Raw genomic sequence first — 26,589 nt, forward strand, 5'->3', positions numbered from 1 at the left:
TCCTTGTACGATTTTCTCGCATTGCGAGACTGTTAGAATTCACATGTTGGCAGAGCCCGTGCTTTCCTGTGGGTTCTTGCACACATGCTATGTTTTGTAGCGTGTGTGATAGCGAGGTTACAACATCGCAGCATGCTTTATGAGGCCTCGTTCACACTATGCGATGTGATGCAACAGGGAGGAGGGCTCCATAGAGAAACATGCACTACAAAATTTTACGAGTGGCATGCATATCGTGGAACACACGAGGTTTTTGTGTTGTTTATATGTGAAGTAACCCAAAGGAAAGCATGGGCTTCTCATACATGCGATTTGTAGCATTGTAGCAACGCTACAAAATTGCGCGACTTTGTTGCCCGTGTGAACGCTGCCTAATGCTGAAATTTGCGATTTTTTTTGTAGCCCATGTTTCTCTATGGAGGCTGCGATTTTCTAGCATCGCATCGCAGGCACTAGCGACTCGCATGCTATGCTATAAAACCCCGGCTGCCACGGAGATCTATGCAGATCCTGCAGGGCGCGGTTTTTGAGCCTCTCAGAAGGGAGTGGTGTCTATCCAGCAGCGTGGGGGAAGCTTCCGGAGAGCGGCTACCATTTCGCTGACATTCGGCACCTGGAGTGAATAGGTGGTTGACGGTCGCTGCGGCGCGCCCGGCTCGGCCTTTGGAATACTGCAAGAGAAGACTTTCATATACGGAGCAGACGCGACACGGCGTGGACAGAGGTGGTGGAAGTGGTGATGGCAGTTACTGGGTTTGGGCCGGGTTACAGACGGTTCACTGCACACCGGACGGATAAGTAATCTAGTGCTATAAAACCGCAACGACACACTCTGCGATGGGAGAATTTTTGCGAGAAAAATCGCATTTCTGGCGTAAGAAAATCGCAAGCACATAGCCCAAACAAGCACAATCGCAATCACTATTGCCTATGCGGAAGAGGCTTATTGGCCAATGTTGTTATGTATCAAGTTAAGAGCATTAATCCCTTAATGACACAAGCTGTTTTGGGTGTAAAGGTGCATTTTATCTTCGCTTGCTATGGGGATAACTATTACAACTGAAACCACGATTACTACTGGGACCACTATGGGGATAACTATTACTACTGGGACCACTATGGGGATAACTATTACTACTGGGACCACTATGGGAATCACTATTACTACTGGCAACACTATGGGGTTCATTATTACTACTGAGGACACTATGGGGTCACTATTACTACTGAGGACCACTATGGGGTCACTATTACTACTGGGGACCATTATGGGGTTCATTATTACTACTGAGGACACTATGGGGTCACGATTACTACTGGGGACCACTATGGGGTTCATTATTACTACTGAGGACACTATGGGGTCACTATTACTACTGGGGACCACTATGGGGTCATTATTACTACTGGGACCACTATGGGGTCATTATTACTACTGAGGACACTATGAAGTCACTATTACTACTGGGACCACTATGGGGTCATTATTACTATTGGGGACACTATGGGGTCATTATTACTACTGGGAACACTATTGGGTCACTATTACTACTGGGAACACTATGGGGTCACTATTACTACTGGGAACACTATGGGGTCACTATTACTACTGGGAACACTATGGGGTCACTATTACTACTGGGGACCACTATGGGGTCATTATTACTATTGGGGACACTATGGGGTCATTATTACTACTGGGAACACTATGGGGTCACTATTACTACTGGGGACCACTTTGGGGTCATTATTACTATTGGGACCACTATGGGGTCATTATTACTACTGGGAACACTATGGGGTCACTATTACTACTGGGGACCACTATAGGGTCATTATTACTATAGGGGACACTATGGGGTCATTATTACTACTGGGAACACTATGGGGTCACTATTACAACTGGGGACCACTTTGGGGTCATTATTACTATTGGGGACAGTATGGGGTCATTATTACTACTGGGAACACTATTAAGTCATTATTACTACTAGGACCACTATGGGTCATTATTACTACTGGGAACACTATGGGGTCATTATTACTACTGGGACCACTATGGGGATAACCATTACTACTGGGACCACTATGGGAATCACTATTACTACTTGGAACACTATTGGGTCATTATTACTACTGGGAACACTATTGGGTCATTATTACTACTGGGAACACTATGGTGTCACTATTACTACTGGGGACCACTATGGAGGTCACTATTACTACTGGGAACACTATGGGGTCAATATTACTACTGGGACCACAATAGGGGGTCATTATTCCTACTGGGGACCACTATGGAGCTCATTATTACTACTGGGACCACTATGAGGGAGTCACACTACTGGGGAACACTATGGAGGTCATTAAAACTACTTGGGCCACTATTACTATTAGGAACACTATAGAAGTCATTATTACTACTGAGGACACTATGGGGTCACTATTACTACTGGGGACACTATGGAGGTCATTATTACTACTGGGGGCTACTATGGAGGTCATTAAAACTACTGTGGCCACTGTGGGGGTCATTATTACTACTGGGACCACTATGGGGGTCATTATTACTACTGGGGACCACTATGGGGGTCATTATTACTACTGGGGACCACTATGGGGGTCATTATTACTACTGGGGACCACTATGGGGGTCATTATTACTACTGGGGACCTCTATGGATGTCATTATTACTACTGGGGACCACTATGGAGGTCATTATTACTACTGGGGACAACTATGGAGGTCATTATTACTACCGGGAACCACTATGGAGGTCATTATTACTACTGGGGACCACTATGGAGGTCATTATTACTACTGGGGACCACTATGGAGGTCATTAAAACTACTGGGGCCACTGTGGGGGTCATTATTACTACTGGGGACCACTATGGATGTCATTACTACTACTGGGGACCACTATGGAAGTCATTAAAACTACTGGGGCCACTATGGAGGTCATTATTACTACTGGGGACCACTATGGGGGCGATTATTACTACTGGGGCCACTATGGAAGGCATTATTACTACTGGGGACCACTATGGATATCATTTTTACTACTGGGGACCACTTTGGAGGTCATTAAAACTACTGGGGCAACTATGGAGGTCATTATTCCTACTGGGGACCACTATGGAGGTTATTAAAACTACTGGGGCCACTATGGAGGTCATTATTACTACTGGGGACCACTATGGAGGTCATTATTACTACTGGGGACCACTATGGAGGTCATTATTACTACTGTGGGCCACTATGGAGGTCATTATTACTACTGGGGACCATTATGGAGGTCATTAAAACTACTGGGGCCACTGTGGGGGTCATTATTACTACTGGGGACCACTATGGATGTCATTATTACTACTGGGGACCACTATGGAGGTCATTAAAACTACTGGGGCCACTATTGAGGTCATTATTACTCCTGGGGACCACTATGGGGGCCATTATTACTACTGGGGCCACTATGGAAGGCATTATTACTACTGGGGTCCCCTATGGATGTCATTATTACTACTGGGGACCACTATGGAGGTCATTATTACTACTGGGGACCACTATGGAGGTCATTATTACTACTGTGGGCCACTATGGAGGTCATTATTACTACTGTGGGCCACTATGGAGGTCATTATTACTACTGGGGACCACTATGGAGGTCATTAAAACTACTGGGGCCCCTGTGGGGGTCATTATTACTACTGGGGACCACTATGGATGTCATTATTACTACTGGGGACCACTATGGAGGTCATTAAAACTACTGGGGCCACTATGGAGGTCATTATTACTACTGGGGACCACTATGTAGGTCATTATTACTACTGGGGCCACTATGGAGGTCATTATTACTACTGGGGACCACTATGGAGGTCATTAAAACTACTGGGGCCACTATTACTATAGTATACTGTTTAGGAACACTATAGGAGTCATTATTACTAGTTGGTACCACTATGAAGGTCACTATGGGGGTCTCTATTACTAGTTGGGACCACTAGAACAATGGTGATAAAAGTATAAGCCCCGCCCCCAGTTACAATGGCCGCTGTATGTTTATGACAGGTGACAACACTAACATACACTTAAAACACTTCGTTGTTCAAGGACCAAAAATCAAACCAGATGTCTGAATGAGTCTTTCCTGCCCTCATAAAGTTCTGCCATCTGCCTCATGTGCCGCTGCCATCATACAATCATGTATGACTTGTGTGTCTCCATGACTACGCTACAGACCAACTACACTACATAACACTGGATAATATGCAGCACAGCCTACCCTGCTGGATTCAATAATGCCACTGATTGGCTGGACGGCTTCTTGTTTGCAGCTGTGAGGGTTTCTGGGAGTTGTAGTCTTGGTGAGCTCTGAATGTCTTTTCAGAACACTGATATAAACTACAACTGCCAGCAACCTCCAGCTGACAAGGCGTCCCCCTCTAGTGATCCGACCAATGGAGAGAAAGAGCTCCTGGTGAGTCTGTAAACCAGTCCGAGGGGGCGGTGATGGGGCCTAGCGTGGTTACCATGGAAACCAGACAGTGCCGCTGGCTTCAGCTCCCAGTCTTCACAATTTTATCATCAGTGTTATTGGTGACGGCTTGTACTCAGTATATACTGATATGTCATGTATGTAGTGTCCATGTATGTAGTGGACATGTATGTAGTGTCCGTGTATGTAGTAAAAGTGTATGTAATGTCCGTGTATGTAGCATCTGCATATGTAGTGGACATGTATGTGGCGTCCGTGTATGCAGCGGACATGTAACTGGCGTCTGTGTAACTAGCGTCCGTGAATACGGCGTTTGTGTATATAGTGGATGTGTAACTAGCGTCTGTGTATGCGTACACGGACACTATGTATGCAGTGTCTGTGTAACTGGCGTCCATGTATGTATCATCTGTATACGTAGTGGATGTGCACACAGTGTCTGTGTATGTAGTGTCCGTGTATGCAGCGGACATGTAACTGGAGTCTGTGTAACTGGCCTCTGTGAATGCAGCATCCGTGTATGTAGTGAACATGTATGTAGTGTCCATGTGACTGGTGTCCGTGTATGCGGCGTCCGTGTAACTGGCGTCCTTATATGTGTCTGTGTACATATTGGATGTGCACGCAGTGTCTGTGTATGCGGCATCCATGTATGTAGCGTCTGTGTATGTAGTGGACATGTATGTAGTGTCCATGTGACTGGTGTCCGTGTATGCGGCGTTCGTGTATGCGGCATCTGTGTATGCAGTGTCCGTGTATGTAGCGTCCATGTAGCTGGCGTCCGTGTATGTAGCGTCCGTGTAACTATTGTCCTTATATGTAGTCTCTGTGTATGCGGCATCCGTGTATGTGGTGTCTGTGTAACTGGCGTCCGTGTACGTAGCATCCGTGTATGTAGCATCCGTGTACGTAGCGTCTGTGTATGCAGTGTCCGTGTATGTAGCGTCCATGTAATCGGCGTTCATCTATTTAGCGTCCGTGTATGTATTGGACGTTTATGTAGCGTCCGTGTATGCACTGCCCATGTATGCAGCGTCCGTGTAACTCTCGTCTATGTATGTAGCATCCGTGTATGCGTCGCTCCACATTACAATGCACGGAAATGAACGGCTCCGCCCCCTAGTGATTTTAATGAGTGTTTTAAAAACTAAAATCAAATTGTACGTTTTCAGTGAGTTTCCGTTCCGTTGGGTTTCTGTTTTTTTTCTTACAGGGGACAAATCCCGCTGCCGGCTGCGCACTTTGTGCCGCTAACAATGGAAACCTAACGGAACCAAAGAAAATTGAAAGTTTTGTGTTTTTTTTTGGGGGGGGGGGCAGTAAAGGGGGGTCTCCAGGCTGAAGGGTCCCCTTTGACTATAATGGGGTCTGTTCAGCTGTCTGACATTTTACTGGACACAAAAGTCCTACATTTTGTGCCGAATCTACGACGGCGGCTCCGAACGCAGACGCGAACATAACCTCAATGCCGTCTCTGCTGCAAAAATGGAAGAGAGAAGGAAAGCCGGAGTAGCGGTGTGAGCGAGGCTGGAATGACCCCAACTTCAGACATGTGTGTTGTACATGTCAGTAATATTGCGGCGTGTTCTGAGCGCTTTAAAGTGGATATTACACGCGGACGCAATATAGCGCCATAAACTAAGTTCTGGTGGCATATTAGTGCTAAGAGTGCTGCCGATTCCAGCCAATGAGGTGGCTGGAAGCGGCACCACGTGACTTCTCATCGTGCACGCAGAATACAGTTCAGCAGCTGTGCACGATGAGCTGTGCCCGCGCGTCACGTGACCTGTAATGTCATCGCGGGCGTGGATTCCGCTGGCACTATTCTGGCACTATTACTCTGGAGAAGAACCTTGCACCTGATGCTTGGACGGTTTCTACAACTTACGCAACCTGACCTTTTCCACCTGCAGCAGAAGAATTTCGCTTCGCTATCTCACATCACTCGGGGAGGTAAGCTGCTGCATATGACACATTTTCCATCACGTGCATCTGCTCATCATATGTGCATTATTTGCGCATAGTTCCCTATTTTCGTTTGCATTTACGCAGTTTCGCTTCCATCTGCTAATATGTGCATAATTTGCGCATATTTGCAGGTTTTCGCTTGCATTTGCGCCGTTTTGCTTGCATCTGCTCATATGTGCATATTTTGCACTTATGTGCTTGTTTTCACTTGCATTTGCGCACTTTTGCGCATCTTTTCCCATGCATCTGCTCAGTTTAGCTGCCATCTGCTCATATGTGCATATTTTGCGCATATTTGCAGGTTTTCGCTTGCATTTGCGCCGTTTCACTTGCATCTGCTCATATATGCATATTTTGCGCATATTTTCGCTTGCATTTGCGCCGTTTCGCTTGCATCTACTCATATGTGCATATTTTGTACGTCACCTGAGATTTGCACGACGCCAGCTGACGCAACCCGACTTTTTTTTGCAGATTTGTGCGCTTTGTGTGAAGACGCCACCCGAGATTTGTGCGCTACGTCTGGAGAATACGCCACCCGAGATTTGTGCGCTACGTGTGGTGAGTACGTCACCTTAGATTTGCGCGACGCCACCTGACGCAACCTGACTTTTTTTGCAGATTTGTGCGCTACGTGTGGAGACGCCACCCGAGATTTGTGCGCTACGTGTGGAGACGCCACCCGAGATTTGTGCGCTACGTGTGGAGACGCTACCCGAGATTTGTGCGCTATGTGTGGTGAGTACGTCACCCGAGATTAGTGCGCTACGTGTGGTGAGTACGTCACCTGAGATTTGCGTGACGCCACCTGACACAACCTGACTTTTTTTGCAGATTTGTGCGCTACGTGTGGAGACGCCACCGAGATTTGTGCGCTACGTATGGAGAATACGCCACCTGAGATTTGCGCGCTACGTGTGGAGACGCCACCCGAGATTAGTGCGCTACGGGTGGAGACGCCACCCGAGATTTGTGCGCTACGTATGGAGAATACGCCACCCGTATTTGCATGTTTTCGCTTGCATCTGCTCATATGTGCATATTTTGCGCATATTTGCATGTTTTCGCTTGCATCTGCTCATATGTGCATATTTGCATGTTTTAGCTTGCATCTGCTCATATGTGCATATTTTGCGCATATTTGCATGTTTTCGCTTGCATCTGCTCATATGTGCATATTTTGCGCATATTTGCAGGTTTTCGCTTGCATCTGCTCATATGTGCATATTTTGCGCATATTTGCATGTTTTCGCTTGCATCTGCTCATATGTGCATATTTGCAGGTTTTCGCTTGCATCAGGACGACTGTATATATGTATGTGTATATATATGTATGTATATGTGTGTGTATATATATGTCTGCGTGTATATAGGTATATATATATATATATATATATATATATATATATATATATATATATATATATATATATATATATATATATACACACATACATACATACACACACATATGTATGTGTGTGTGTTTGTGTGTATATATGATTCTTCTGACCTGGTTGGGGGAGTAGTGGTCAATGTAAGTGCGTGGAGCGGATCTAGGGATCAGTAATACTAGTGGGATGTGATTGTTAACCTGCAGATTTTTCGTCATTTCCTGCAGATCTGACGTCCTTGAGAACGGGAAGGCTGGCAGACAGTGAAGAGACCCTCGACGTTCAGCAATCTTGAAACCCTTCCTTTTATGAACTGCTTTTTGCCTGTGACTCACCTTTTTTTTTTTAATAAGCTTTTTCTTTCAAAGAATTATGACGGAGGATCCTGAAAAACTGCGCAATATTTTACTATGATGGAGTAAACAGAAAATACCCGCAAACAGAAAAGACCCGGCCTCTTGTTTATATCAGGGAATGAAACTTGGTGTAAAATCCACATTTTTAATCTATATATATAAAATTGAATGTATGTCTGTCTGCGTGCGTGCGTGTTTGTCCTTTATGCGCTACTACACCATTCATCCGATCGCCATGAAACTTTGGGAAGTTGTTGAGTACACTCCTGGGAAGATTATAGGCATAGTACAAATATCCTACGATAAATGGCGCGCGAGCGTCGTCGAAAGTTACGCCCCCCCCCCCCCACGTAGATCGAATAAGTAAGCCACCTGCTATTGTGATGTCATCACTGATGTCATCAACATCGGACGCCCTTGAACATGCCCCAACATGTTCTATAAAGCTGCATTGTGATGTCATTAAGGCTCTATTATGACACGTACAGCTTGGAACCACTAGAGCACGCCAGCCAATTACCATTGGAGTTGGAAGTGGGTAAACAAGTACTAGGATATCTTCCTAAGAAGCCACAGCAGCCGGATAAATTGTATGTTCCACCCAACGGCTATTTTATTCAGCCCGCAAGGGGGAAGCAGCGGCCTACAAAATCTAATTCTCTCATTTCCTGATGTCATAGATAGATAGATAGATAGATAGACTGTATGCAATAACCCTGATAGATAGATAGATAGATAGATAGATAGATAGATAGATAGATAGATAGATAGATAGATAGATAGGCCTGTATGCAATGACACGTACAGCTTGAAACCATAAATACTAGAGCACGCCAGCCATTTACAGTCAGTCTCCATTGAAGTTGGAAGTGGGCAAACATGTACTAGGCCAGTGATGGCGAACCTTTTAGGGACCGAGTGCCCAAACTACAACCCAAAACCCACTTATGTATCGCAAAGTGCCAACACGTCAGGGGGCGGGGCTTATCACAACGTATGATTTTACCCCCGTCGTTCTAAAAAGGACAAGGCTGTTTCAGAATAGACCGGGTGCAGATTCTGACTGCTTTTTGGACGCGGAAATACTGCAGAATGTGCTCAGCGGAGATTTCTGTGGAAAATTCTGCAGCATTTCCGCATCTAAAAAGCAGTCAAAATCTGCACCCGGTCTATTCTGAAAGAGCCCTGCCCATTTCTGCCACATGTACACATACCCCAGCGGTAATAGTGACACCTTCACCCCAGCGATAATAGTGACATCCCACAGCAGTAATAATAGTGACACTCCCCCCATTAGTAATAAGAGTGACATACCCCAGCGGTAAACCTCAGTGGTCGCTGCTGCCGTCATCTAGATATATAAAAACGTAGTATGTATGTATGTCTGTCTTCGCAGCAACGCGCGAACATGCCCCAACATGTTCTCATAAGCTGCATTGTGATGTCATTAAGGCTCTATTATGACACGTACAGCTTGGAACCACTAGAGCACGCCAGCCAATTACCATTGGAGTTGGAAGTGGGTAAACAAGTACTAGGATATCTTCCTAAGAAGCCACAGCAGCCGGATAAATTGTATGTTCCACCCAACGGCTATTTTATTCAGCCCGCAAGGGGGAAGCAGCGGCCTACAAAATCTCATTCAGGTAGGTAGGTTCAGTTCTTGGAGGTTGGGGAATGCTTATGGGCAAGGCCTTATGTCTCATCCCAACTCGATTATTCAATTCTAAGCGCAAAAGAATTAGCGTCCAAATTTTATGTACGGAATTTAATTCTCTCATTTCCCAATGTCATAGAAACTTGAAATTTGGCTCGAGCATTGATTATGTCATAAATAGGAAAAGTTAATGGGTCCCAACTCGATTATTCAATTCAAAGCGCCAAAGAATTAGCGTTCAAATTTTACGTACGGAATCTAATTCTCTCATTTCCTGATGTCATAGATAGATAGATAGATAGATAGATAGATAGACTGTATGCAATAACCCAGATAGATAGATAGATAGATAGATAGATAGATAGATAGACTGTATGCAATAACCCAGATAGATAGATAGATAGATAGATAGACTGTATGCAATAACCCAGATAGATAGATAGACTGTATGCAATAACCCAGATAGATAGATAGATAGATAGATAGATAGATAGATAGATAGATAGATAGATAGATAGATAGATAGATAGATAGATAGATAGATAGACAGACTGTATGCAATGACACGTACAGCTTGGAACCATAAATACTAGAGCACGCCAGCCATTTACAGTCAGTCTCCATTGGAGTTGGAAGTGGGCAAACATGTACTAGGCTATCTTCCCAAGAAGCCACAGCAGCCGGATAAATTGGATGTTCCACACAACGGCTATTTTATTCAGCCTGCAAGGGGTAAGCAGCGGCCTACAAAACCTCAGTGGTCGCTGCTGCCGTCATCTAGATATATAAAAACGAATGTATGTATGTCTGTCTGTCTTCGCAGCAACGCGCGACGGGTACGCTAGTCTATATATATAAAATTGAATGTATGTCTGTCTGCGTGCATGCGTGCGTGCGTGTTTGTCCTTTATGCGCTACTACACCATTCATCCGATCGCCATGAAACTTTGGGAAGTTGTTGAGTACACTCCTGGGAAGATTATAGGCATAGTACAAATATCCTACGATAAATGGCGCGCGCGCGCGAGCGTCGAAAGTTACGCCCCCCCCCCCCACGTAGATCGAATAAGTAAGCCACCTGCTATTGTGATGTCATCACTGATGTCATCAACATCGGACGCCCTTGAACATGCCCCAACATGTTCTATAAAGCTGCATTGTGAGACCTCCTGCTCATATATTAATATATTAAACAGACGACCTCCTCCTCATATACTAATATATTACACAGACGACCGCACCGCCTCCTCATATACTAATATATTACACAAGACGACCTCCTCCTCATATACTAATTCTATGCGCAAAAGAATTAGCGTCCAAATTTTACGTACGAAACCGAATTCTCTCGCTTCGCGATGTAATAGAAACTTGAAATTTGGCACGAGCATTGAATATGTCATAAATAGGAAAAGCTAATCAGTCCCAACTCGATTATTCAATTCTAGGTGCAAAAGAATTGGCGTCCAAATTTTACGTACGGAATGTAATTTTCTCACATAGAAACTTGAAATTTGGCATGGGCATTGAATATGTCATAAATAGGAAACGCTAATGGGTCCCAACTCCATTATTCAATTCTATGCGCAAAAGAATTAGCGTCCAACATGTTCTATAAAGCTGCATTGTGATGTCATTAAGGCTCTATTATGACACGTACAGCTTGGAACCACTAGAGCACGCCAGCCAATTACCATTGGAGTTGGAAGTGGGTAAACAAGTACTAGGATATCTTCCTAAGAAGCCACAGCAGCCGGATAAATTGTATGTTCCACCCAACGGCTATTTTATTCAGCCCGCAAGGGGGAAGCAGCGGCCTACAAAATCTAATTCTCTCATTTCCTGATGTCATAGATAGATAGATAGACTGTATGCAATAACCCTGATAGATAGATAGATAGATAGATAGATAGATAGATAGATAGATAGATAGATAGATAGATAGATAGATAGACTGTATGCAATGACACGTACAGCTTGGAACCATAAATACTAGAGCACGCCAGCCATTTACAGTCAGTCTCCATTGGAGTTGGAAGTGGGCAAACATGTACTAGGCTATCTTCCCAAGAAGCCACAGCAGCCGGATAAATTGGATGTTCCACACAACGGCTATTTTATTCAGCCTGCAAGGGGGAAGCAGCGGCCTACAAAACCTCAGTGGTCGCTGCTGCCGTCATCTAGATATATAAAAACGAAGTATGTATGTCTGTCTGTCTTCGCAGCAACGCGCGACGGGTACGCTAGTAAATAATAAAACGTGATTTGAATTAGTTTTTTTGTTTAACCATATTTATGTTTTCAGACTCACTGTAAAGCCAGCTGCACACGGCCGCGAAGGGCTCCGCACCGGAATTCCGTGGCGGAGCACGTCACGGCGCCCCCCCAGAGACCCCAATACCACGTTCCGCATGACGCTTCGGCACGCATGCGCAATAGAGCGCATGACGCCGCAGCAGCAGGTGACGCGCCGGCCGCATCATATGACGCGGCTGGCGGTAGGAGTAGAGGCGGTTTCACGCTATCTTCCGCTGTGCTACAGCAGAAGATAGAGTGAACGGACGGCTTCCATAGACCGCAATGGAAGCCGTCCGCGCGTATTCCCCGCGGCAAATAGAGCATGGGTGATTTCAATAGAACCTAATAGCTGCGGGCAACACAGCGGATTTCCGCCTGTGGGAAGGAGCCCTAAGGTGTCATGTCCACTAGCAAAATGGAATTGCGGATTCCACAGCGGATTTCCGCTGCGGAAGCCGCAGCGGATTTTGCCCATAGGGAATCATTCGCCATCCGTGGTCCATTAAACTGATTTTTGCACCCGCGGATGGCATTTTAATAGAATTGCATTTTTCACGCGTGGGAGAAAAAACGCGGCATGCTCCATTTTACCGCAGATCGGCAACATTGCTAGCAATGTGTGCGGATATCTGCATGCAAAAAAAATACCATTTAAAGCAGATTCCGCGCGGATTGTATTTTTGTAGTGGACAGGAGACCTAAGGCCGCCTGTAGAATTCTCGCAGCAGGACCCGACCCGAGCGCCTGCAGAGAGCAGTGCGGAACTCGCCCGCTCCCGCAGCTCCGACTCATGTGCCAGCAGCCGGCGCATGCGCAGAGCCGGCAGCCAGTGAGAGACGTTTCTGTACAGGGCTCTGCGAGCCCTGCACAGAATTAGAGCATGCCGCGGTTTGTTTTCTGCGCGTCATTTCACGTAGACAAACCGCGGCCTTCTGCATAGGATTGCGTATTGTAATGCAATCCTATGCAGGCGTGTACGGGCGGAAATGTACGGTGCTGCGTCTGGCATAGACTGAAGTGGCAGCGGTGCTCACTTGTCATCAGCTGATTGGCAGGGATTCTGAAAGGCAGATCACCACTTCACTGCGCATGGATCATCAGTACTGGAGTCCCAGGAAACCCTTTTAACCCCTTGCCACCGCAGCACGTGAATGTATGTATATGTTAGGAAGCAGCTTTCTGGAATGGACTTGCATCTACATCCTACAGATCTGAGCCCACACCATCTACTGCTGGAGACTGTTGCTAATGACAGTTGGCCTCCCGCAGCCACAGCGGGGATGGGCGAGACAACCGATTCCCGCTGTTAATGCTTTGCATGCAATGATTGCTCTAATATCATTAGGCTTTTGCATGTAATCAGATATACTTCAGTCTAAGCTGACCTGAGTATAAGCCAAGGTACCAACTTTTACCCCAAAAACCTAGGGACAATTATTGACTTGAGTATAAGCCTAGGGGTAATATTAGGTACCTTGGCTTACACTCGGAGCGGCTATACTCGTGTATGTATTGTGGCTGCTGCTACAGACAAAATGGGCAGCACACCCCTAGATACATTCATTAAGGAGTCTAGTTTTCACAATGTGGTCATTTGTGGGGGTTCTCTATGGTTTTGGCCGCTCAAGAGCTCTACAAGTGTGCAATGGGGCCTAAAAGGCTTTCAAGCTAAATGTCTGTTCAGAAAGCCACCGACTACTCCTTTCATTTTGGGCCCCATTGTGCATCCAGACATAATATTGGGGCCACAATGGGTATATTTCCGAACACGAGACAAACAGGGGTATCAATCCTCATTTTCATGTGCACTATGGAAAAAACACTGTCTGGAAAATGACATTTGCAAAAATATGAAATTTTTTCCCTTCTACATTGCATTAATTCCTGAAAGAAAATTGTGGGGTCAAAATCCTCCTGACCCCTCAGTGAATACGTTAAGGTGTGTAGTTTATAAAATGGGGTCATTTGTGGGGGTATCTATCATTCTGACACCCACGAGCCTTTCCAATCTTGGCTTGGTGCCGGAAAGCAAAGTGTTCCTCAAAATACTGAAAAGTAATGTTAAATTTGTATGTCTCCTAAATGGAAAAAAAAGGGTTTTCAAAACGTGCTTCCAGAATAAAGTAGAGAGATGGAAATATATATCTTAGCACATATTAGAGATATAACATTTGAAAATGTGAAAAAAGTACAGTTTATTGAAATTTTTGCCAATATTTGCAATTTTAATAAATATACACAAGTTCTAACAGTCTATTTTTACCACCTAAATGAAGAACAACAAGGGGATGAAAAAACAATGTCCGAATCAATTGGATATGCAAAGCCTTTACAGAGTTGTGATATGTTAAGTGACACATGGGAGATTTCTAAAAGTTCGCTCCAGCACAAACAGGCTTGGCCACTAAGTGGTGAAATAGCTTAGTGTACAAACTTTGAAGCCACTGTAATGAGGGACAGTGAGCAGCACCACATGCAGCCTGATAATAATCTTCATCATATTCCTCCATCAGGTCCCGTTTATGTATTTCCATAGCATGTGATGGGCCATTATCAGCTCTAAGGATAAAAGAGCCATGATCTAAGGCTTTTGCACCAAAGTTTTGATTTGACATCAACAAGAGTTGATCCAAGATAAAGTAGAACACCCTTGCACCCACACCGTTTAGCCTGTGATCTTGGTTCAATTTGATCCCCCAATTTTGGCGGATCAAACTGGCTGAACTTAGTTTAGCAGCTGAAATCCAAAATGGCTGACTCAGCCAATAAGCTTTTCCTGAGTTATGAGCTTACATCAAGCAGTTGCTGATGTAGTAGCCATGTTTTTACTATTGCCATGAGAGCTGGCAAGATCACCTGACTACAGTCACCAATCACCATGTAGGATACACTTCTAGTTTCAACCTTCAATCAGATCAAGTGAAATTGGTTTTGCAAGTTTTAGATCAGGAAGTGTTGGCGCAGAACATTCCTTAAACCAAGGTCAAGAACTGATGAGTTTAAACCCAGATCAACAGGGTGGTTGGCGCAACCGGCCCTGGAGAATTTAAAGGGGTTGTCCAGGATTAGATCAACATGTCTGCTTTCTTCCAAACAGCGCCACCCTCGTCCAAAGGGTTATGTGTTGTATTGCAGCTCAGCTAAATTGTAGTGAATGGGAGCTAAGTTGCAGTACTCAACAACTCAGGGACAAGGGTGGCACCAAGGTGGGAAGAAAGCAGCCATGATCTTTTAAACCCTGGACAATCTCTTTAATCTACAGAGGTTGTAGACCCAAAACAAGACAAAGTTGGATAAACATCAAGTGTTTCCCACTAGTTATAGCATCATCATATACTGCAGCAGATTATTGAGAGTGCTTTACTTGCCCGTGTGGCGGGGACGCAGTGTTATGCCCCTTTCACACTTGCGCCAGGGCTCTAGGGCTCCCCCTTCTTCCCATTATAGATATCGCACTGGTTCCCATCATACATATTAGGACATCAGTGAGTCATTGCAGAGTGGGAAAAGCTAATGCAAGAACTGATATAATAGACGCCCTGTAGTTGTACAGCCCAGCACCTCGGGGGATAGTGCAGACCTCTCATTGGGTATTACCTTGGTAAAGATGTAGACGTCTTCCCTGTATATTTAGTCAGCGATATAAGAGATCAATCGGTGGATCAATCAAATGCACTGGATTACACAATTCCACTCACATTAGAGGCTTGGAATTACGTAATCCACTCGCACAAAACAGAGCGCAACATTCGCAACATAGAGCCCATTGTGCTCTATAGTCGCAGATATACCCACGGACCCCATACAATTACATTGTATATGGGCTGCAGGAACTCGCATCATCACTAAGCGACGACACAGGAAATACAAGCAAAAAAGGTGTGCAGCGCATGACCATCTGTGTGAGTATACAGGTATACACAGTAGATATGTGACCATACATAGGGCCACAGGCGGGCTCACAGCTGGGATCCGCTGCAGGCCTCTGCAAGTGGATACCACATACGGCGTTATTCAGACCGCTATCCATAATATATAATTTCCAAGAAGCCCCGGGAACGTTCGCCTTCCTGCAGTTCCAGGAGCAGCTTGTTGAGTGCCTTCTTTGTGAGATCACCGCACCTCAGCCAGCTTATGAACCCTCACAGAGCGCTACTTTTTACTCCCAATCCCTGCGGTAAAGAAATACTCCCACAAAAGCATGAGAGGAGGAGGGATACCCAGTTGTATTGCCCCATGAGCCCATCCCAACCAGGCCTCCATAATTACCCGTCTTCGGACATACCAAACAGTTTACATTATTACTTTTATCTAAGATTTAGGTAATGCCAAAAAGGGCACGGAGGGGAGGGGGGGGGGGATTATTTTTAGGGAGTCAATTTGTTTCTCCGCACAAGTGAGCAATGGGGCCTGGAATTTATTCAGTTGCGCCATGAAAATGGGTGATCCCGCCATTATAGGCCAAGTCATGTGTCCTATAAGTAGATTGGGGGATACAATGGGTATCTTTCTGAACATGGGACAAACGGAGGAATCCATTTTGGAGTGAAAGTCTTCATTCATATGTGTGCTGTACAAAAGAAACCGTTTTTAGATTGACAATTGTCAAAAAAATGAAAATGTCTCCTTCAGCTTTGCTTAGATTCATTCAAAAACTATGGAATCAAAATTCGCAGTACACCCCTAGATGAATTCGTTAAGGGGTCTAGTTTTCAAAATGGGGTCATTTGTGGGGGTTCTCCATCATTTTGGCTGCTTTAAGCAAAATTTCTGTTCTGAAAGAAAATTTCTGTTCATATGTGTGCTGTACAAGGAAAAATTTTTAAAATGACACAATTTGCACAAAAATGAAAATCGTAATTTTTTCTTCTGCTTTGCTTACATTCATTCAAAAACTGTGGGGTCAAAATATGCAGTAGACCGATACATGAATTAATTAAGGAGTCTAGTTTTTAAAATGGAGTCATTTGTGGGGGTTCTCTATCGTTTTAGCCGCTCAAGGGCTCTACAAGTGGGTAATGGGACCTAAATCACCATCAAGCAAAATGTCTGTTCCGAAAGCCACCGGCTGCTCCTTTCCTTTTGGGCCCCGTTGTGCAAACAGACAAAATATTAGGGCCACAATGGGTATGTTTCTGAACATGGGACAAACACAATATCAGAATTATTTGCAAAACCTTTACGGAGTGTTTCTATAATAAAGAAACATCTATCAGATTTCCAAAAATTGGCTCCGTCACTAAGGCGCAAGCAGGCTTCATCACTATGATTTTAAATACATTTAATAGATGAAACAAGAACAAAAAAATAAATAAATGCCAACAAAACTAGTAATAACAGAGCATATTAGGTATCTGTAGAGTTTGGGTAAAAAGGGAAGGTAGAGGGTGCATGTTAATCCAGTGTGATTCATGAACAGTTCAGATAGATATTAGGGGAATCTCCTATACCAACCAAAGATAAGATTGTACAGGACCCGTAGAGCCACCTCCTTCTATCCCCTTTACCCAAACCCTGTGGACAGGACCAGCATTGTCAGGGTAAGGTGGGGGCAAACTGGGCAACTGCCCAGGGATCCCAGCCACAAAAAGGCCCTCCTGCCTTAAGAGGCTGCCATTGTTTTTTGGCTGTTTTTCAGTCGCGTGTCCCCAGCAGCAATGGCTTCTTCCTAATAAAGATGCCTCTGCTTTCCTCCCGCTGCAACTCCCCCACATTGAGGTTGGATGATCTCTCCACAGGCGGTGGTGCAAGTATGGATCAATGTGTTAAAATGTAATATGTCTGTGTATGCCCCGGTGTATGTATGTGAAATATATGTGTAAAAGCCGCACTTGTATGTCTTGTGATAACTTGGGGGCTGTTAGCTCATCAGATCGCCATCTTTCCTCCACCAGATGGATGGTTGTACACTAGTGAACCACATCCAGGCCAGAAGTTTAGTACAAACTTAGTAAATCCATCCTGTATTGTGGCAAATCAACAGAACTCATAACACAATCTTCACAATGTTACCTTTTGTTGCAGTGTACACAAATCCATATAATTTCCTGGCCGGTTGTCTATCATATAGACCTAGCGTCTCAATACAACATCACAATGTCCATATCTCATATCCATCCAGAGTGTCAGTCTAGGGGGGCGTCCTTCCATGTCAGATTTGTGATATTCAGTCAGAAGCAGAAGTTTGGTAACAGACCGCTCCCAGGTCCACTGAGCTTTGTTGGTCTGGAGGTTGTCTTTCCTCAACACATACCCACACTGGTGACAAATTATCAGACTAAACTAGAACACTTTCCCAAAAAGCCTGCTCTCAAGCGCCCTACTGGCTAATTTCATCACTGCACTTCTTCAGTGTGCAGATGTATATTGTGGCAAGCTGGGGTTTCTTGCCTGCAGATTGCAAATCTCTCGGTCTGGACATCGGTGTATAAAGACTCAAGGAAACTTGACATCTTTAAAACTGGTACCTGCCAGCATTTATTGCACATAGCAAAGCAAACTTGTATGGTACACAACACACACCTCAGGCTCTCAGTTCCCGATGCAGCATCTTCACGCCACCTCTCACTCTTCCACACTAGACCTCAGGCTTGCAGCCCTTTCAGCTTTGCTAAGCTGTCACTTCCCCCTGAGTAAGGTAGGAACTGCTCCTTTTATCTTATTTCATGCCACACCCATAGGTGTTTTCTTTCTGCAAGTATCAGAATGCCTGTCTAACACCATCTGCAGGCCATCCTGTACACTGCATTCCCATAATGTATGTGCACATGGGCTACTTCTGCTGCAAATTTTACACATTGGAAAATCTACTGTGAATCTTCACAGCCATCGGTGAGAATTTGCTGCAGATTTCATCCTTAAAATCCATAACGTATCAGCTCTGCTGCAGATTCCGTGAGGGAATTTCTACACCTCGTGGATGAGCTATTTTGAATCTCATCCACATGGCTTAAATAGTAAACACTGCGGAGTCACCATGTGGAAAATCTGCAACATTTATGGCCCATGCAACCACATCCTAAGGGTATGTTTCTATGTGGCAGAAATGCTGCAAAAAAATTTTGTGGGAAATTCTGCAGCATTTCTGCATACAAACCTGTGTCAAAATCCACACCGTGAATAGAACTTATTGATTTTAATGGGTGCGCTCACATGAGCATATTTTATCTGCACACTTTGCTCACTCAGAAAAAAAAACAGCATGCTCTATTTTCCTGCACATTTGCACACCCAAAGTCCCGATAGAAGTCAATGGGGATGTGCAATTGTAATATGTTAAGATGTGTGAAACACTGCATAATTGTGTAAAAACAAAAACACAGACTAATTAGTAATTCAATCGGTGTGTCTTGGTTTGCTGTGTACAAATAAACATGCAACGTGGGTGCAAAAGTATAGAAAAATTATCAGATGAGCGCAAAAATGGCTTGCTCATGGTTCAAATATTTTGAGCTGAAGCACGCGCAAAAGCGCGTTCACTCGTGTGAAGGAGCCCTTATACTGCAGATTAGTTGCAAATTTGCTGCAAATTTTCCCAATTGAGTTCAATGGAAATGTAAAAATCCACAATAAAGTCAAACTGTTGATATGCAGCAAAATCTGCAGGTAAGAGCTCAAAAAAGCGTGGATACAATTATAGGTCAGCTATACGCTGGTTTTTTTTTTACACTGGTATACAATTGACTTTTTTGAGAAAGGCAAACAAATCAGTTCTGGCATTGTATTTATGATATTGGTTCTAATATCTTATCTACCAATATAAAATCAATCTTCTACATATAAACATGTCTATACATGTTCTAGAATGTTCCTAAAGGCAGTGGATGACATCACAATGGTAAGATGACATCACAATGCTGAGATGACATCACAAGGCAGTTATGACATCACAATGGCACAAGCCTTCTTATACAGATGCACGGGTCAGAATCCTTGCATTCACTTGCTGCAGCTAGCAGAGAATAAGTGAGAGCGTCAATCCATACGGATTTCTAGATTTTCTATATTTTCGCCTTTGTGATAAAATGAAGGCAAAAAAGAAGACCAACCATTTACAGGAAGAAGCTGATAAGATCGAGCACATTCCTGAAGAGAAGAACAATGGCCGTGATGGCCAGGACAAGCCAATTAAAGCTAAGAAACCAAGAAAGAACCGGTTCTTAGCATGCTTGCGAAAAACCTGGGCAAGGTTTACTGGGTGTATAAGGTGCAGCACTACCATCCAAAAGGAGAGAAGTGCGGAAGTACTCCCAACACCCAGTGGAATAATCATGGAGGAGGAACTCCCAACATCCAGCGGGATAATCATGGAGGAGGAACTCCAAACACCCAACGGGATAATTATGGGAGAGGAACTCCAAACACCCAGCGGGATAATCATGGAGGAGGAACTCCCAACACCCAGCGGGATAATTATGGGAGAGGAATTCCAAACACCCAGCGGGATAATCATGGAAGAGGAACTCCCAAGACCTATTGGTATTAATATGGAGAAGGAACTCCTAGAGCCCAGTGATACCAATATGGAGGAGGAACTCCCAGGATCCAGCATCAATATAGAGGACAGCAAAGGTAGGATACATGCAACTTCTCATATAAAAAAAGATTATGGTTATAGTTACAGCCCCCATCCCACCCGTTTGTTACTGCCAAAAGGACCCCAATAATATAGGAAGTAACTGCAAGAGATATTGAGGGAGGGGACAAAGGGAAAGTGCAGTAAGGGAAGTGCTCGGGATTCTCTGGGTGTCATGATGAAAGTTGTAGTTTAACCTTTATAATGTAATGTATAATATGCTGCTGCAAAGGAAAAGTGGAAGAGCCACCCAAAACAATCCACCAGATTTCAGTTTTCACTTCAACAGTAAAAATGTGATCTGATTGGTTAATATGGGCAACTGCTCCATTTATCCTTTGTAAACTTTCTACAGTTAGTGAAGAGCAATTATGACATCATAGTAAATATGGAATGCTGCATACCAGCCCGGGATACAGTTATAAGCTAACTAGCGTACCCGTCGCGCGTTGCTGCGAAGACAGACAGACATACATACATACTTCGTTTTTATATATCTAGATGACGGCAGCAGCGACCACTGAGGTTTTGTAGGCCGCTGCTTCCCCCTTGCAGGCTGAATAAAATAGCCGTTGTGTGGAACATCCAATTTATCCGGCTGCTGTGGCTTCTTGGGAAGATAGCCTAGTACATGTTTGCCCACTTCCAACTCCAATGGAGACTGACTGTAAATGGCTGGCGTGCTCTAGTATTTATGGTTCCAAGCTGTACGTGTCATTGCATACAGTCTATCTATCTATCTATCTATCTATCTATCTATCAGGGTTATTGCATACAGTCTATCTATCTATCTATGACATCAGGAAATGAGAGAATTAGATTTTGTAGGCCGCTGCTTCCCCCTTGCGGGCTGAATAAAATAGCCGTTGGGTGGAACATACAATTTATCCGGCTGCTGTGGCTTCTTAGGAAGATATCCTAGTACTTGTTTACCCACTTCCAACTCCAATGGTAATTGGCTGGCGTGCTCTAGTGGTTCCAAGCTGTACGTGTCATAATAGAGCCTTAATGACATCACAATGCAGCTTTATAGAACATGTTGGACGCTAATTCTTTTGCGCATAGAATTGAATAATGGAGTTGGGACCCATTAGCGTTTCCTATTTATGACATATTCAATGCCCATGCCAAATTTCAAGTTTCTATGTGAGAAAATTACATTCCGTACGTAAAATTTGGACGCCAATTCTTTTGCACCTAGAATTGAATAATCGAGTTGGGACTGATTAGCTTTTCCTATTTATGACATATTCAATGCTCGTGCCAAATTTCAAGTTTCTATTACATCGCGAAGCGAGAGAATTCGGTTTCGTACGTAAAATTTGGACGCTAATTCTTTTGCGCATAGAATTAGTATATGAGGAGGAGGTCGTCTTGTGTAATATATTAGTATATGAGGAGGCGGTGCGGTCGTCTGTGTAATATATTAGTATATGAGGAGGAGGTCGTCTGTTTAATATATTAATATATGAGCAGGAGGTCTCACAATGCAGCTTTATAGAACATGTTGGGGCATGTTCAAGGGGGTCCGATGTTGATGACATCAGTGATGACATCACAATAGCAGGTGGCTTACTTATTCGATCTACGTGGGGGGGGGGGCGTAACTTTCGACGCTCGCGCGCGCGCGCCATTTATCGTAGGATATTTGTACTATGCCTATAATCTTCCCAGGAGTGTACTCAACAACTTCCCAAAGTTTCATGGCGATCGGATGAATGGTGTAGTAGCGCATAAAGGACAAACACGCACGCACGCACGCAGACAGACATACATTCAATTTTATATATATAGATATGCCTTGGTATAAAACAGCCCCAATATGCAAATGCACAGTTCTCTGCCAATGTGGGTGATGGGGGCACAGTAGAGCTTATTTCCCTGGGAAATGTAAAACCTGCCACCAGTTACGTGTTCTCCTTGTCTCTTCTGATGCCCGGCTTCCACCTAAGCCTTCAAAAACATTATGGATTACAAAATGGAATTCGCTGACCAGAACAAAGAACAAGGTTATAATTTCCCTTTAACCCTTTAATGACTCAGTCTATTTTGGTCTTAAGGACACAAATTTTTTTAGATTTTCATCTCCACTTTTCAAAAGCCATAATGTTTTTACTTTTCCATCAACATTTCTGTATGAGGACCTGTTGGCTGTTTTTATTTATAGGGTTTGCTGTGTGGGATAAAAGTGTTTACAATTTATAGTAGGGTTGTTATGGATGTGGTTATACCAAGCATAAGGCTTTTTAAATGAATTTCTTTAAACCAAAAAGGGAAAGTGCGCATAAAAAAATGTTATATTATTATTAACATGATGGTTTTGTAGAATTTGTTTTTCACAATTTATGTCCCTTTGGGGAATCTGAACCTGCAGTATAAGTGCTCAGATATTACACTGCATTACTTCTTTACTACAGTGTATTCTGGTTATTGATTTACATTGGCAGTCATAGCAGACTGGAAGTCACTGTTAGGCCTCCAGTTGCCATGGCAATTCATTGTCCCACTGCCTCAACATCACAGAGGACACTCCCTCGCTGTTAACTCCATGCATGCTGTAATCAATAGTGCAGCATAAGGCCTGTTGTCAGTCATAGCCAGCTCCCACTGCGGATGGCGTGGGATCAGCTTTTGAGCCAGCACCATCCATATGATGTAAATGTATGTAATTTCACGTGAACTCCTTCCCACCCAGGATGTACATATCCATCCTGCGGCAGTGAGCGGTTCAAGTTAAATCATCACCACTAGGACGACTCTTTTTAGATTGGATCACTACGTGTTTTGCTACTGGCACCTATGAAAATTAAATGTAATATGATGTACCAGCCATTAAGATTAATGGCCCTCCCCATAATTCTTGGACATTTGGGTCCCCTGGAGCATGAAATGTTCCTCGTGTGTGAGAGCCCCTCTATAATGTCCATGTGCCCTAATAGGCCATACAAAGCAATGGGTGAGGTCTTATTTTGGAAAGTTCTCTAAACATCCACTTTATTATTCCTTAGTTATATCTCATTTATCCTTCATTATGTATAAAGCAGGCTTCAGGTTTCCTGATTTGACTCCTTATCATATAACTATACATTTTTTCTTTATAGCCAACATGTCACCTGAAGAGCAGGAAAGAGAGATCGATGTAGAGGAAAACCAAAACATCGAGACCAACTATGAGGAGGCAGAACTGGTGAAAGACAGCTTTGTGGAACAGGAAATACAAGCACAATACCAACGTCTTAATGACCTGATCCACATCCTGGAAGATTTGTGCGCCCAGTGCAATGCTACTCAGTTGGAAATACGGGCAGAGTTTAATCACATTAACGACCAAATCCAGAGCCTCGAAGATCTGTACATCCAGCACTATAATGCAGAGGATGCACAGAGTGGAGAAGAAAAACTGGAAGATAATGAAGAAGTAAAGATAAAGGAAGTTGGAGAGAATGGAGAGAGCATAAGAGATAGCCAAAGAGCTTCTTATGAAATGCCAGGGCCCAGTAACATCAACAGTAGAGGTAGGATATCCGGAAGTAGCTGGGAATGTTCATGGGAATTGTTTATAATCCTTTCAAATGTTATAATCTTTAACCATAGAAACACATAGATCCGCACAAGAGCTGCAGACACAAAACAATATTTAGGTCTTTGTTTAGGATTTTGCACTTTAGTGAATATAATGTCAGTTTTATGTTCCGTGATCTGACTATATATGAATATGTGTTGCTGTGGGATAGCAATGAAGACTGTAATAATTCTTATACATATTAACATGTGTTCCTTTGTTTCCTATAAACAGACAATGAATCATCTAAAGGGAAGGAAAAGGACTGTAATAAAGGGGAAAATACAGGCATAAGCATCAACACAGAGAGAGAAGAGTGTAGATCTGAGCAGTCAAGCAGCAATGGCACTTCTCTAGACGCGGAGCTGCACAAATCTACCAACACCTCTCAGAGTTGCAGTAGCCATTATGAGGAACCCATACCAAGCAACAACTGTATGGAGAAACCCGAACAACCTGGCGAGGTAACACCTGCCACGGTACCCCTAACGTTACAGTCTTTTATATTCCATCGGACACTTGGAGAAGGAGCCTTTGGAAAAGTCTATTTGGCAAGAGACATCATCCGCAATGAATGTGTTGCCGTTAAAGTTACAAACAAACAGGAGTTCACGAGTCGTACGCTCAATTTCAGAGAGTGCAATATCTTAAAACGAACCCACATGAGCCCTCACCTGATTCACGGCCTGGCCGCCTTCCACACAGCAGAATGTGTCTATTATGTGATGGAATTGGCCACCAGAGGGGACCTGTTAACGTTTATGCGTAAGAACCGTCCTCTTGATCACCCCACAATACAATTTATCACATCCGAAGTGATTTGTGGCACACAGTTCCTGCACACGAAAAGTTTCATACACCGGGACCTCAAACCAGATAACATCCTTCTGTGTGCAGACGGCCATGTCAAAATAGCAGACTTTGGTATTGCTGCAAGGATGGATGCAAATGGAAGGATCAAAGGACGGTGTATAGGTACATTACAGTATATGGCCCCAGAAGTGGTGAGGTGCCAGGAATACGGACAAGGGGTAGACTATTTTGCCATAGGTGTAATACTGTATCAGATGTACACATATAAGGTTCCTTTCAAAGGAAAAAATACCAATGCCACTAAGCTTGCCATCCTCGAATATACTCCGCACTACCCAGAGTCACTGACTCCTGACACTCTGAGCATCTTACAAGGACTGCTGCATAAAGATCAGCACCAGCGGCTAGGAGTAGAAGGAGACGTGAGGAAACATCCATATTTTTCCAACATCAATTGGGAAGATGTAGAAGCCAGGAGATTCGTACCACCGGCAATCATGACAGCGGCTTCTGTTAAACAGAATATAAAGCGAACTCTACGCTATAAGGAAAAACGGAACAAAATAAGCGCTGAAGAGCAGAAAATCTTCGAAGGAATCAGCTTTTTGTGTCCGGAGTGGTCTCATCAATATCATCTTATTGACACCATTGACACCATCGAGACCAAATCTTGGATGGCCAACTTGTTTGACAGGAGGCCATTCAGGAGGAAAGAAAACTAAGTGCTCAACTTAGTGGTATATAGGATTTTCCTATATACCAGACGCATATATCTATATTACGCTCAAACAATCAAGTTGAATCACACAACCCAAACAACCAATCAGGTTGAATCACACAACTCAAACAACCAAACAGGTTGCTGGAATTCTGAATCAGAACCAATGAGGTTGCTGGAATTGCTCCATAGTACTGAGCTTCAGCGTAATATAGATATATGCATACCAGACTTCACAACACCATTGAACATCCACCACTTAACATTCAGGTAGATTCGAGCTTCAACAACCCAGGGACTCATTCCGATCGCCATATTTGGGGTCAGGGAGGAATTTTCTCCCCTAACATGAGGACAAACCAACAATCCTCAGGGGTTTTTGCCTCCCTCTGGGACAACATAGCAAGGAATTACAGGTTGAAATTGAAGAACTTCTTTCGACCTTACTTGCTATGTAACCATCTGGACGTCTCATCTACAATGTGGTGACGATGATAAAAGGAAGCTGCTAATGAAGAAAGCAGCTCCACCACCCATCGGACTTGACGGAAGGAAGCAGCTAAGATTGCAAAGCGCTCCTTCACCCCCCGGACTTGACAAACAGAGGGCCCAAAGGCTGAACGAGGCATGTTATAGGAATCCAGGAAAGTGTCACCTATGTGTGATCTTCACCTGCATTTCGAAAAATAACACAAGAGTAAGCCGATGTTGTAGGAATCCAGGAAAGCGTCACCTATGTGTGATCT

The 26,589-nt window shown here is 43.9% G+C and overlaps 1 long non-coding RNA gene and 1 pseudogene across 2 annotated transcripts; one reads left to right on the forward strand and one right to left on the reverse strand.

Moving 5' to 3' along the window:
- Positions 1 to 26,589, reverse strand: part of LOC136620681 (alanine aminotransferase 2-like) — a 63,353-nt pseudogene that overhangs the window by 19,198 nt on the left and 17,566 nt on the right.
- LOC136620691 (uncharacterized) lies at positions 6,413 to 8,312 on the forward strand. 2 transcript variants are annotated; one of them, XR_010791173.1, is made up of 4 exons: positions 6,413 to 6,455; positions 6,945 to 7,208; positions 7,305 to 7,451; positions 8,092 to 8,312. It is a non-coding gene; the product is annotated as an uncharacterized lncRNA (long non-coding RNA). The 2 variants fall into 2 exon arrangements; XR_010791172.1 differs by lacking the exon at positions 6,413 to 6,455 and having other exon boundaries at positions 6,749 to 7,208.

Source organism: Eleutherodactylus coqui, chromosome 3, assembly GCF_035609145.1.
Source record: "Eleutherodactylus coqui strain aEleCoq1 chromosome 3, aEleCoq1.hap1, whole genome shotgun sequence".
Taxonomy (NCBI): domain Eukaryota; kingdom Metazoa; phylum Chordata; class Amphibia; order Anura; family Eleutherodactylidae; genus Eleutherodactylus; species Eleutherodactylus coqui.